We start from the raw sequence: 15,136 nt of genomic DNA, 5'->3' as shown, positions 1-15,136 counted from the left end.
GAGCTCATACTCTTCTATCTACTTTACAACGCGTATGTATTATTTTAACCCATGGTATGAAAAATATGTGAGGGCGTGAAGCTTACCTGTACAAATTGGGCATCACTTTAACAAATAATACAAATTAAATCCGACGTATAGACTAAATTTTGAAAAGTCGACAATTATCTGAAACTTTCCAATACTTAGTTGAATAATTGCAACTTTGGGTTGTTTAATCAAGAAGTCTGTTAAATGCTCCGTACCATTTCATACGAAGCTCCGCCTATAAAACCAGCTTAGGCTGTTCAATATTCTAATATTTGTTTCTCGTTCAGAAGCCTTTGACAATTGTACATCGAAAAACGGACAAATGTATACATACATTGTATGAAAATCCTATTCGTTTTGACGTCATTCGCTTATTTTGTATTGATGAAATCAACGCCGTAATTGTTTGTTACGGTCACATCACGTAATTGATAAGAACTGATGAATGTTCTTCTAGGTAAAATTATATATTTATTGCATTATTATAAACGAAATCTCAAAATAACATCGTGTTACACTGAAATAACATACGATCAGAGTATATATGTGTTTTAACAAATTAAAAAACTATGAAAAAAACTATTATACACTATAATCACTCCATCTAAAGCTTATATAAAAAACAACAACTGAAACAGTGCCAACATTTCAAGGTAACTGAACAATATGAATTTTCGCCCATACCGTTTTCCGCCTCCCGAATATGCAGAGCGCATGATATACATGTATATAGCTTTACTATAAAGTTTTTATGTTCCCTAACGCAAGGTGTAAGTTTGTTTAGTTTTAATGCCCGTTTCCTTCCATACTTTACTTCAATATGATTGAGAATGCATATCATCTGGTTACTCATTAACATAATTCCACTGAATAAGCTATTTAAATTAAGGAAACTGCGAAAAGCATCCTCTACCCATTTTTTAATTATTTTTTTACATTTTCACCATATTAAACAGGTTTGGTTTAAAATATGTTTGCGCACACTTTTTTATTTCAAATGAAGTCGATTGACTTTTACAGTACAAATATTTTAGAAAGTAATTGTTGATTTGTATATGTTAAAAAACACAGAACTGAGTGTATGCGTTTACTTATCTTAGTTAAGTTAAATAACAGTGTGCTATAAATATGCAAATTGTTATCATTCAATATAGCGAAAACTCGACCAGTTCTCATATTTGAGTTTTTTTCAGTTGAATTTGCTAAGGTCATTTTGCTACAAAAATAATACCACAAACAATCGGATTTATATACATAAACTACATCTTAATATACATGTATTTATTTCAAGTAAAGTATAACTGAATCATTTATAACGTCAATGCAATCGCATAGTAAATATATGTTAATAACCAAGTATGTGTTTGTTAATTAGGGCTTGTCCATTCTATTAGTCGTTGTATTGGCATACGAACACGATTGTTTATTTATTACAATGTGTATACATTGTTTATCTAAAGGCTGTACATAATTAGGTCAGAGAATCGTTTTATTTGTATGTAAATTTGTCATGAGAAACGCTGTGAATTGTGTTATAGGATAGCATTCAGTACATCGAAGTGACATCGAATAATAGGGCAAGCTGAAACAAATATAGTTGTGTAGTGAAGCGAAATTGTTAAATACTTCACGTTGCTTGCAACTCTATATTAAGCTCACACACGCATGTAGATAAATACATATTAATATGATATTATTTACATTGAATATTGATATTAACTTTTATATTACTTTAATTATTTATAAACATGTGTTTCACTATGCTGACACAAATAAATTCATATATTTATGGTAAATCCATATATATATATATATATATATATATATATATATATATATATATATATATATATATATATATAGTATATTTGAATATATATATATATAGTATATTTGAATATATATGTTGCATATTTCCATTTGTGTGTGGTATAATTGCATATATATATTGTATAAATTCATATATATATGGTAGAATCCATATATATATGGTATATTTGAATATATATGTTCTATATTTCCATTTGTGTGTGGTATAATTGCATATATATGTTGGATAATTTTCATATATATGTTGGATAATTTTCATATATATGTTGGATAATTTTCATATATATGTTGGATAATTTTCATATATATGTTGGATAATTTTTACATATATGTTGGATAATTTGCATATATATGTTGGATAATTTATATATATATGTTGGATAATTTTCATATATAAATAATTTGCATGCTGGGAAATATTTTAACGGGTATGACTAAACAACGGATATGGCTTTTTCGAGCGTGAAGTGCGTTCATCAAACATCATGGCCGACAAAGACATGTGAGTAAAATGATTACGCATTTGGTTTCAAATTCTGAGTCTCAAAAGGCAAACAAATATTAAGTTTTGGAGCATTACTACAGTATGAATGTGCACATTTATAATCCTTCAATTATTTGTAACATTATGGTGTTCTTTCATTTTGTTTGAGCAGTATCTTTTAATTCGGATATGCACACTTCGGCTTATTTTTTTATCATGAAAGACGGTGGTTTAACAAATGCAATTTCCTTTAATTTCATCTTCTTCCAATATTTTATTGATATAATCTGGAGTATCATCGATTTTAAAGCATGCTTTTGCCATTTGTTAAAGAAGTCTCTTTAAGTTAAACTGTACTTTCAGTACATTTGTTGTCAGTATTGATGGACAGGAACATCACATCATAGCATCTGCAACCCTTGTAGAGGCCCTGAATTCAGATGGTATGCTTAAACTTATAATATTTGTAACTTGAAAAAAGCAACACAATTATTATGTCAAATCTGGAAATAATAAGTGTGATTATTGTCAATCAGTTACCAATACTTCAATTTCCATTTTATTCATGTCAATAAAATAAACCTTACCACCTAAGTGATGCTCAATCAGAGCTCCAGATAAGGTTTTGTGAAATTCTAAAATTACTTCCAGATTTTCAAAAATAATTCTTAACTCTGAAATTTTATTCTTAACGTTACTACTAAGTTTTGGAAAATAATTCTTATTTTTCTAAATGACCTAAAAATAAATAATAATGGTTATTTTCATGCAAAAAATCAAAATAAACATACTAGCAACTTAGTTTATACGAGTTCAACAGTGACTTTTCAGTATGATACAATTTTATTTTTCAAATACCTTCATATGCCCAAACTGTGCTTAGATTGCATGCCTTAGATGAATTTTACATATTTCACAATTAAAACGGGTCTCCCCTTCAATCTTTTCAACGATTAGCCACGGGACTTGTCCCTTCCACTCGTTTAATGTTTTTGTGTGTTTAAGTTTGGACCCGTCGTGTCCCGTTTTTGTTTAGCTTTTCCGACTGTGTCGGCAACTGAACATACAACATCGTATAAGATCTTTTCTATAATGTCTTTCTAAACATTTAACTTCGGCTCACTTTGCGTACAATATGTTAAAAGCGTGTTTTTGGACGCTTTGCAGTTTTTTAGGACGCTCTCTGGGCGCCGCCATTGTTTTTTGACAGATAGACTGTATACGCCGCTTTTATTGGAAAAAATGCGCTTTGTTAAACAAACCCGATAACCATTCTATATAAGCACCCCAAAGATCTTTAATACGCGAAAAGAACTCAATAAAAATCGATACGAACCGATGCAAAAATAATATTCGTAACTTGATTTTGTAATTATTAATGGTACGACAAGATTTTAAAACAAATACGTAACGGACTTGAAAATAATTCGTAATTACGAAAATACGACCCTTATCTGGAGCTCTGCTCAATTGATCATTGTCCGCTCGGTAACTAGTTACATGTACCTCGGGTACATGTAAGTATTCTTACATGTTCCCCGGGTACGGAAAATATACTCAAACGTACCCAGCCAATTTTAGACTACCCGACTGTTTATTCCCGCCCCAAAAACACGCTACCGATTACCGTAATTACGAAACAAACTGCTATTTTTAAAAAAGTGCATCAACATGCTTGTTTAGTATGAGTTTCGATAATATAGATGCCATTTTCACAGAAAATGAAATAAATATGAAAATAATTAATTTAAAAAATAATTGCTGACAACGATCGATTTAGCGCTAAAGTTCCCGGGTATGTATGAGTATATTTACCGTACCCGGGGTACATGTAAGTATGCTTAAGTGCACATGGGGTACATGTAACTAGTACCCGAGCCGACAATGACCAATCGAGCCTAACTGACCATCCCATTCCTTATTTACGCTCTTAAAGCCTCTTTAAACATTTAAATGTGTTCATCATTATAATTGATTGAAGATGTGGTGACACTTTGTAGTTCAGACCATTCAACCAGGCAACATGCCTATGAGTACATTTTATCTGTGCTGAGGCAAGGTTTGTCATTCATATTTTTTCTTATCTCTTTACTTTCAAATGAAACTTGCAAATGTGATTGATTACATGTTTTATGATACTTAGGGATTCAAACAATACAAAAATGTTCATGTGCTTGTATTTTTTCCGATTGTTTATTGCGAAAAAAGTGATTGATTTGTTTTAATTTCAAAGTGAACATTGTGATGTTGTCACTTCCTAAAATACTGAATGTTTTGTAATTGGTAAAATATTGGGTAGCCGCACATGCGCATATATCACAAAAACTTGCTTTACTTTCTGTCTCAAGAAGCACAGAGGTCAGGCGGCATCTAATGCATAAAATTATTTGCGGACCTTTTTTATGACTATAATTACCGTGTGTGTAAACAATGTTTACCAATACTGTACATGAATTGATTTTGAACTTAGTTCATTTATGTTTGTTCATTTTAAAGACAAGCCTCTACATTTAAAATTATTTGAAAATGAAACATCACAATGGAAAATGCCATATTGCAATGTATAAAAAAAATTCTTAAGCTGCTGAAAGAGATATTATTATAGCCCGCCATAGGCGGAGGGATATTGTTTTGGCGTTGTCCGTCCGTCTTTCCGTCCGTCCGTCCGGCACTTGTGTGTCCGGAGTCATATCTTGGAAGTGCTTTGGCGGATTTCACTTTGTATGAGTATATATATGGGTAAGAGGATGATGCTAGCCAAATGGCATTGTACGCCATCTCTTAATAACGGACTTGTGGCCCTTTGTATCTTAAAAAAATGCTTTTTTGTGTCAAATATAACACTTTTGTGTCCAGAAGCACATTGGCGGGGGATATCAATTCAACGGATTTGCTTGTTTTCTTTTGTATTGCAGGGAAGACAAGTGCTGGTACTCCTAGTGATGGTGGTGACGGTGGTGGTGGGGGAGGTAAGGCTGTTGGTGATGATTGTGATAAAGACAAGGATTGTAATGCTGATACGGATAATTCTGATGATGATAATGGTGACCATGAGTGGATAATTATACACCCACAAACGAAGTTTAGGGGGGTATATAGGAGTGAGCTTGTCTGTCTGTCAGTCTGTCTGTCTGTCGGTCCATATTAAGTGTCCGCTCTCTAATTCAAGTTGTTTTCATCCGATCTTCATTAAACTTGGTCAGGTGTTGTATCAAGATGATGTCTAGGTCAAGTTCGAATATGGGTCATGCCGGGTAAAAAACTAGGTCATGGGGTCACTTAGTGCGTTTTAAACATTCAGCATGGTGTCCGCTCTCTAATTCAAGTAGTTTTCATCCGAGCTTCACCACACTTGGTCAGAAGTTGTATCTAGATGATGTGTAGGTAAAGTTTGAACAAAGGCCATGCCGGGTAAAACTAGGTCATGGGGTCACTTAGTGCGTTTTTAACATTGAGCATGGTGTTACGTCTGTGACAAAGCTCTAGTTTATGATGTTTATGATAGTTGTGAGGAAGATGATAGTGATGGTAAGGATGGTGAAGATGGTGACAATGATGATGGCGATTGTGGTAATTATGATCATGGCAATGATAATTATGCTTAAGATTGTGACAATTTTAACGATGATGATAAATGAGGATGACAAACAGGGCGGGGGGGGGGGGGGGGGGTAATGATGATGGTAATAATTGATGATAGTTATGATGATGCATAATTTGGTGGTTGTATTAAGGGTACATGTATTGCTGACAAGGATCATTATAATGATAATTATGGTGACCATGAGCAGATGATGATTGATGCTGCTGTTGATGTTGACAAAAAGGAGGATTTATGATGGTGATGATGAAATTCATTGAGTTAATTTCCTACTTTGTATTTATAACACAAATACATTTTTAGGAATGATCATTATATCACACATTTAACCTGTATTGTGTTATAAATTAAATCTTATTGATACAACATAATAATCTCATGCAAAATCTTATGACCAACCTCCAAAAGCGCAGCTTTCTAAAACGCAACATAGAACTTGGCCTATCATGCTGTGAATGTTAGCACACCCTTTCACAATGATTCTTAAATGAATGGTCATGGCCTGCTCAAAAGTGATCAAAGTTTGAAGTGTGTATGTAGCAAAGGGTTATGATATTTAACAGTTCTCTATTATTCACAATGTAGTAGTGTTTATGTCTTGCCATTAGTTATAGATGTGTGTTAATTGTAATTGTTTTTAGATGCTGTAATTATACCCCCATTACCATTGGTAATGGGGGCTATATAGGAGTCACTTTGTCGGTCTGTCTGTCTGTCCCAAAATTTCATCTGATCATCACCAAACTTGGTCACAAGTTGTTTCTTCATGATGTGTAGGTCAAGTTTGAATATGGGTCATGCCTGGTCAAAAACTAGGTCACGGAGTCACTTAGTGCGCCCCAGGGTTGGTAATGGGGCCATGCATAGTTGAGATTGACCGTATTGTCATAAGAGAGGTTCAGTATCAATATGAAATGAATCGGTGTAAAAATGAAGAAATTATAGTAAAAGGATATTTTGGGTGGGTGTGGTATATGTGAGCGGGGCGCCCCAGGGTTGGTAATGGGGCCATGCAAAGTTGACATTGACCGTATTGTCATAAGAGAGGTTCAGTATCAGTTTGAAGTAAATCGGTGTAGAAATGAAGAAGCTAATGTAAAATAACCTAAAAAAATGAGTGAAAATCTCTGACCCGGCCCCACCCCATTCCCCGTAACTAAACTTTTGACCCAGGGTCAGATCAAAATTCCAAATAGTGCAGGGTGGCATATATGCTCATAGCTACCATGTGTGTAAGTTTCAAGGTTCTAGTGCTTATAGTGTAGGAGGAGATAGTGGCCAGGACGGACGGACAGACAGACAGACGGCGGAGATAACCACAATAACTTTTTGAAAAGCGTTGGGATAAAAATCGCCATAAAATAACTTCTTATATGTGAAGACAGCATGCAAAATATTCTGTGCCAATGCAGCATGTGGGTTATACGTCACGTCTGTGACAAAGCTCTAGTTGTTTCCTGTACAGACTAGTGTTTTATCTAAAGGCTATATTAAATATTTGTTTTAATATTTTTTAGAGTCTCTGCCTGAGAACGAAAGACCAGAAAGATACTTCCAGTACTACATGGACAAGATCACAAACCCTGCTCCTGCTTGAACTGTACAAATCAAATGTAGATAAGTTCAACAACCCCCTGTTAAAAAAACTTTGTGTGAAGAACTGTGCAAATCTCTTAACAGTAAAGGTTTTTAATAGCAAGCATGTTGGAGGGAGACGGAAGACCATCGTGGCAGCTTATCGTTGAGCTAAAGACAGCAACAGAGCGACGAGATCAAAGAGCCATAATGTGATACTAAAACAGATTGTGATGGAATTTGACACTTATAGCAAAAATAGATCTAACATTCGATCATCAGCTCAAGTATGGAATGATTACTTTGTGATGATTAGAAGTGATCTATGGATTTCAATGAAAATAAACCAATAAAAACAAACACAATACCTTAATATTGATATGTTATGTCATCATCATAGACATTCTGAACATAAATACCTTAAACAAAGGTCACCCATATGATATTATGTTTCAATGGTTTTTAGCTCGACTATTATATATGAAATATATATAGTGGAGCTATCCTACTCACCCCGGCGTCGGCGTTTGCGATCCTGTTAGCATGCAAATGTTAAAGTTTGCGTACTACCCCAAATATTTTCAATGTCCCTTGACATATTGCTTTCATATTTTGCATACTTCTTTACCAACATGACTCCAACCTATATACAAGAGCAGACAACTCTATCAAGCATTTTGTAATAATTATGGCTCTTTTCCCACTTAGAATATGCATATTATAGATAAATCTATGTTAAAGTTTGCGTACCACCTCAAATATTTTCAATGTCCCTTGACATATTGCTTTAATATTTTGCAAAATTCTTTACCAACATGACCCCAATCTATAAACAAGAGCAGACAACTGTATCAAGCATTTTGTAAGAATTATGGCCATTTTTTCATTTAGAATATGCATATTATTGATAAATCTATGTTAAAGTTTGCATACCACCTCAAATATTGTCAATTTCCCTTGACATATTGGTTACATATTTTGCAAACTTATTTACCAACATGACCCCAATCTATAAACAAGAGCAGACAACTGTATCAAGCATTTTGTAAGAATTATGACCCTTTTTTGTCTTAGTAACTGAATATTTTTTTGATTTTTGTGTTCAGATCCACTTGACTTCTAAAGTATCAAAGCTATTGCTTTTTAACTTACTATCATGAGGGTACTGTACCTGCCAAGTTCATTTTAACCTTGACCTTTGAATGACCTTGACTCTCAAGGTCAAGAGTAAATTTTACTTACATTGCCATAACTTTTTTATTTATGATCACATTTTATTAATACTTTGACAAAACAACACTTACCTGTATACCACAATGGATTCCACCCAAACAATACCCCACGCCCCAAACCAGAATCCCTGCCCCCCCCCCCTCCTCTCCCCCCCCCCCCCATTTTTTTTGTCTTCCTTATTTTATTTTTGAAAATCATCTTATAAATGACCACACCCCACATTATACCCCCTCTCAACCCCACCCCCCAAAAAAACAACATTTTTTTTTTCATTTTTTTATTTTTGAAGGACCGTCCAAACTTCCCACCCAAGCTATTGCTATCAAACTTGAAATAAATCTTATTAGTCTGTTTTATATCTTTACAAATGTTCAATAGATTGTGGAAAATATACCTGAACTATTACCTTGACCTTATTGAATAATATGAACAATTGCCCCATGATGGCTTACGTTATACTGTCAAGCACTCGAATAGTCGAGCGCGCTGTCCTCTGACAGCTCTTGTTTCTTAATACATGCATTTTTAGGTAATTATTCTTTGTGTGTAGTTCTGAATATATTTTAACTAAAATTCGAGGTTAAACATTTGCATTCCAATTATAAATTGCATGCATGCAACTTAAAAAAAAAAATCTATACACTTCAGTAAGAAGCTTCCAACACTTTAGCATGTTGCATTCACTCAAACTTTTAATGAAATAAGTGTCAAGTTCCAAATCATGGATGATATTAATATTATTGTTGTTGATTTTTAGCTCGGCTGTTTTCGGAGAAACTCCCGAGGTATTATCATAGCCAGCTTGTCGTCCGCCGTCAAGCGTCGTGCTAAAACCTTTACATTGGCTCTAAAATCAAAGTGCTTCCACCTACAACTTTGAAACTTATATGTAGATGCACCTTGATGAGTTCTACACGACACACCCATTTTGGGGTCACGAGGTCAAAGGTCAAGGTCACTGTGACCTCTAACAAATATTTCTGACAAGCTTTCATTTATTCAAAACTGCACCCGCAGCCGAGCGTGGCACACGTTATGTGGTGCTCTTGTTGTTTAAAGATATGTTATCGTTTGTTATGTAATTTGCTATAAAAGTGGAACAGCAATAGCTTTTTAGTCAATTTATTTAAAAGCAATAGACATTTTTTCAAGAACATAGAATTGCATACATGTGAAGACAATTCTGTAGGATACACAAATACCTTATCATTTAACAGACATATGGACACTTTAATTTTTAGCTCCACTGGCCAGAGGCCAGCGGGGCTTATGTCATGGTCCTGTGTCCGTCGTGCGTGCGTTAACTTTACCTTAAAACATCTTCTCCTAAACTACTGGTCCAATTCTGATCAAATTTCTCAGGAATGAACCTGGGGTGAACCTCTTTCAAATTTGTTCAAATTATGCCCCTGAGGTCAAATTTGACCCTGCCCCGGGGGTCACAAAAAATGAAAATTTGCTTATATAAGGCCTATTTTGTGAAAACTTTCAAAATCTTCTCGTCCATAACCATTGGGCCTAGGGCTATCAAATTTGGTATGTAGAGACATCTAATAGTCCTCTACTAAATTTCTTCAAATTATTCCCCTGGGGTCAAATTTGACCCTGCCCCGGGGGTCACAAAATTGAACATATGCTTATATAGGGTCTATTTTGTGAAAACTTTCCAAATCTACTCGTCAATATCCATTGGGCCTAGGGCTATCAAATTTGGTATGTAGAGACATCTAATAGTCTTCTACCATATTTCTTCAAATTATGCCCCTGAGGTCAAATTTGACCAAGCCCCGGGGGGTCACAAAATTGAACATATGCTTATATAAGGCCTATTTTGTGAAAACTTTCAAAATCTTTCGTCTATAACCATTGGGCCTAGGGCTATCAAATTTGGTATGTAGAGACATCTAATAGTCCTTTACCAAATTTCTTGAAATTATGCCCCTGGGGTCAAATTTGACCCTGCCCCGGGGGTCATAAAATTGAACATATGCTAATATAAGGCCTGTTTTGTGAAAACTTTAAAAATCTTTCTGGCCATAACTGTATGGCATAGGGCTACCAAATTTGGTATGTAGTGACATGTAAAAGTTCTCTTCTTAGTTTGTTCAAATTATGCCCCTGGGGTTAAATTTGAAACTGCCCCAGGGGTCACAAAATTGAATATATGCTTTTAAAGGTCTTATTTTTTTTAAACTTTAAAAATCTACTTCTCCATAAACATTGGGCCTAGGGCTACCAAATTTGGAATGTAGTGACATCTTATAGTCCTCTACCAAGTTTGTTCAAATTATGCCCCTGGGGTCAAGTTTGACCCTGCCCCGAGGGACCCAAAATTAAACATATGCTTATATAAGGCCTATTGTGGGAAAACTTTAAAAATCTACTTGTCCATAACCGTATGGCATAGGGCAACCAAATTTGGTATGTTGTGACATGTAATAGTTCTCTTCTTAGTTTGTTCAAATTATGCCCCTGGGGTCAAATTTGACCCTGCCCCAGGGGATCACAAAATTGAACATATGCTAATATAAGGCCTATTTTGTGAAAACTTTAAAAAATCTTTCTGTCCTTAACCATCGGGCCTAGGGCTATCAAATTTGGTATGTAGTGACATCTAATAGTCCTCTACCAAAATTGTTCAAATTTTATCCCTGGGGTCAAATTTGACCCTTCCCCGGGGGTCACGAAATAGAACATATGCTTATATAAGGCCTATTTTGTGAAAACTTCAAAAATCTTCCTGTCCATAACCATCCGGCCTAGGGCTATCAAATTTGGTATGTAGTGACATCTTATAGTCTTCTACCAAATTTGTTCAAATTTTATCCCTGGGGTCAAATTTGAACCTGCCCCGGGTGTCACAAAATTGAACATATCCTTATATAATGCCTATTTTGTGAAAACTTAAAAAATATTCTTGTCCATAACCATTAGGCCTAGGGCTAGACAATTTGGTATGTAGTGACATTGTATAGTCCTCTACTTAGTTTATTCAAATTATGCCCCAGGAGTCAAATTTGACCCTGCCCTGGGGGCCACAAAATCAGTTATATGCTTATATAGTGCCTATTTTGTGAAAACTTTACACATCTTTCTGTCCTTAACCATACGGCATAATGCTTACAAATTTGGTATGTAGTGACATCATCTTATAGTTCTCTTCCAAGTTTTGTTCAAATTATGCCCCTTTGGTCAAATTTGACCCTGCCATGGGGGTCACAAAACTGAACATACGCTTATATGGGGCCTATTTTGTGAAAACTTTAAAAGTCTTTTGTCCATAACCATTAAACCTAGGGCTACCAAATTTGGTATGTAGTGACATCTAATAAACCTCTACCAATTTTGTTCAAATTATGCCTCTGGGGTCAACTTTGGTCCTGCCCTGGGGGGTCATATAAAATTGAATAAACGCTTATAAAGCTCCTATTTTGTGAAATCTTTAAAAATCTTCTTGTCGAAAACCATTCAGACTTTGGCTTCCAAATTTGGTATGCAGTAACATCTTATAGTCCTTTACCAAGTTTGTTCAAATTATGCCCTTTGGGTCAAATTTGACCCTGACCATGCGGGTCACAAAATTGAAATTTATATACACTTATATCTTGCTCATTTTGTAAAAACTTTAAAAATATTCTTGTCATTAACTCTAGGACCTAGGGCTACCATTTTTTGTATGTACATGTAGTGAGATATAGTAGTCCTCTTCAATGTTTGCTCAAATAATGCCCATGGGGTAAAATTTGACCCAGCCCAGGGGGTCACAGAAGTGTACATGTGCTTAAATAGGGCCTATATTTAAGTATTTGCACATGCAGAGAATATTTGTTTCAGCCTTTTTTCAGCAGTGGAGCGATACAGGGCCATCATGGCCCTCTTGTTATAACTTTTAATTAAAAAATATGAAGATAAATGCATGATCAGGAATCAAAACTAACCGTCTGATTACAAAATAATGTAAACAAGACTTTTGCCAAGCAATATATGTCCCCTACCGGCTCCACCATTGTCAGAAATATACATATATATTTTTATATATTTGTTGCCATAGCCACCAGATTTTTTTATGTATCAAGCAAATAAAATGACGTGCAAAATGTCCATATTGCCATCTATCCATGTTTCAAGTTTCATGAAAAAATATGAAGAATATGCAGGATCCAGAAAAGTGTGCAGAATCCACCATTTTCAGCAGTATTTCTAGTCTATTTGTTGCCCTAGAAACCAGAATGCTTGACATAGGAACAAAATGAAATGACGTGCATAATCTCCATATTACCATCTGTCCATGTTTCAAGTTTCATGAAAAAATATGAAGAACTTGTAAAGTTATCGCAGGATCCAGAAAAGTGTGACAGACTGACGGACACACAGGGCGCAAACCATAAGTCCCCTCCGGTGAAACTAGTAGCGGACAATAACTACTGAGCAGTTTTTAGTGAAAACCAAACATTTTTCAAAAATAATGATCAATGACAATTTTTATGAGTATGTTTCATTATTTTTTATATAAAAAGTTAACCAAGCTAAATTGTCTCAACAGGTAGAACAGAAACCGATAGCTTATTTATTGAGGTACAAATAATGAAAAGTTATTATTGTCGTTTTCAAAAAGAATGTCAATTTCATCTTCATTTAAAATGCATAAATTATGCAGCATGCAACTTGCAATGACTGTTTTGACAATGGACTCTATATCCACCTTATCAATAAACATAAGTATGCAAAATCTACTCTTTAACATGCCAAAGCTGTTTTCTATGAGGACACGGGTGCCAGAAAGGCTTTGTTGAAGTTCACCTGTTTCCTTGAAAGGTGACCATTATCGCGAAATGGTGTCATCAAGTATCTAGAAATCGGATAAGCTTCATCTCCTATTATGTGATTCATTCCAGTAAACCCGGGAAGTGCAGCATATAAAGGCGAGTTACGGAAAACGCGTGCATCATGCACCTCTCAGGCCACCCTCAATACACATCTGTGAAACGCCTGTCTTCTCGACAAACAGCTTGCAAGATTATTGAATAGTGTCCTTTTCTATTGAAGTAGTCTGGAGACCTTTTCATTGGTGCCGAAATTTGTATGTGCGTCCCATCTATTGCCCCCAAGACTCCAGGGAAGCCTTTCTTATTTTGAAATTCATCAATCACAGTCTGCTTGTCATTGTTTGATGGCCAACATATTACTGTCTTAAGAAGACTGTCACATAAAACTGTCAGCATTTTTCGGTTATGGTCTAAGAAAGTTGACTTTGATACGTTAAAACGGCCTGCAATAGACTTTACTGTCTTTAAATTACCCAAATACCAAAGCGTCATAAGTAAGTCCTTATCCAATGGAACTTGTTCACGACCCCCAGTTGCAATCCTTCTACGAAGCTGATCATCAGTTGGAATTCTCTGCAGAACTCTTTCAAAAGTACCCCTTGTCATGCGAAAAAAGGTCTTAAAGTCATCTGGGAGGTACTGAGGTACGGTGACTTCAACGTAGTTGGCCACTTTCGGGACATCATCTCTGCAGCTGAAAAGAAACCAAATTACTAGTTAATAAATGGATTTAGTTAAAAACCTGATATATTGCTTTGATTACGTCAAGCTTATTAATACCTTAAAACGCAATATGACTTTTGTGCTTAGTAATCTTTATTACTTGTTCAGAGCATTTTCAACCCAGGACCCTAATACAACCATGTGCCATTAAAATTGCAATAATTATTCAAATAAAACTCAAATTTGAGTTCAGATGTTTGTTTTCATGGCTATGTTAACATCTTAAGGTCTTAAGCATGGTCCTTAGATGTTAGGGAGTATGGGTACACCTCTTTGGGTGATGCAAATTCTTTAGCATCTTTATTGTTTTTATAATTAATGAATTCCGACTATTAATCCAACAAATAAAAGATATACGTTAATTGGTAATTGTCAATAGTTAATACTCGGTATATACATTTAAACTATTCATGTCCCGAGGCCGAAATTACTGTTCTTCATATTGTCCGAAATTTAGTTAATATGAAATAACATTGAATATAACAAGTGAATTCGTTAATAATGATAGAATAGATATTTCACAAAACGTACATTGCTGCATATAGAGCGGCGAATCGTGGCATTGTTCCACTAGCCTTATCAAAGAGCAAGTTCATTTAATTTTCTTCAAGTCATTTATCATACAGTAATGGTTGAAGTAATTGTGTTTCCGTCAAATCAGTATGATTGAATAGCGAGAAGTGCCCCTTTTCAAGGACAGGGTTTTCTATAAACGGAAAGGGTCTCGTTTGTTTTATTTTAAATATTTTCCAAAAGATACAAAAGAAATGTACTCATAATCTAAATAAAGAATTCATACATCATTATTGAAATTTCAGCATTAATGTTCATGTG

General features: G+C 34.9%; 1 pseudogene; it reads right to left on the bottom strand.

Moving 5' to 3' along the window:
* Positions 1-9,859: 9,859 nt before the first annotated feature.
* Positions 9,860-14,980, bottom strand: LOC127833821 (uncharacterized; annotated as a pseudogene).
* Between the last annotated feature and the right edge of the window lie 156 nt (positions 14,981-15,136).

The sequence above is a fragment of the Dreissena polymorpha genome, chromosome 6 (genome assembly GCF_020536995.1).
Source record: "Dreissena polymorpha isolate Duluth1 chromosome 6, UMN_Dpol_1.0, whole genome shotgun sequence".
Lineage (NCBI taxonomy): Eukaryota > Metazoa > Mollusca > Bivalvia > Myida > Dreissenidae > Dreissena > Dreissena polymorpha.
The sequence above is the reverse complement of the archived record's forward strand: the minus strand, read 5'-3'. Positions and strand labels throughout refer to the sequence as shown.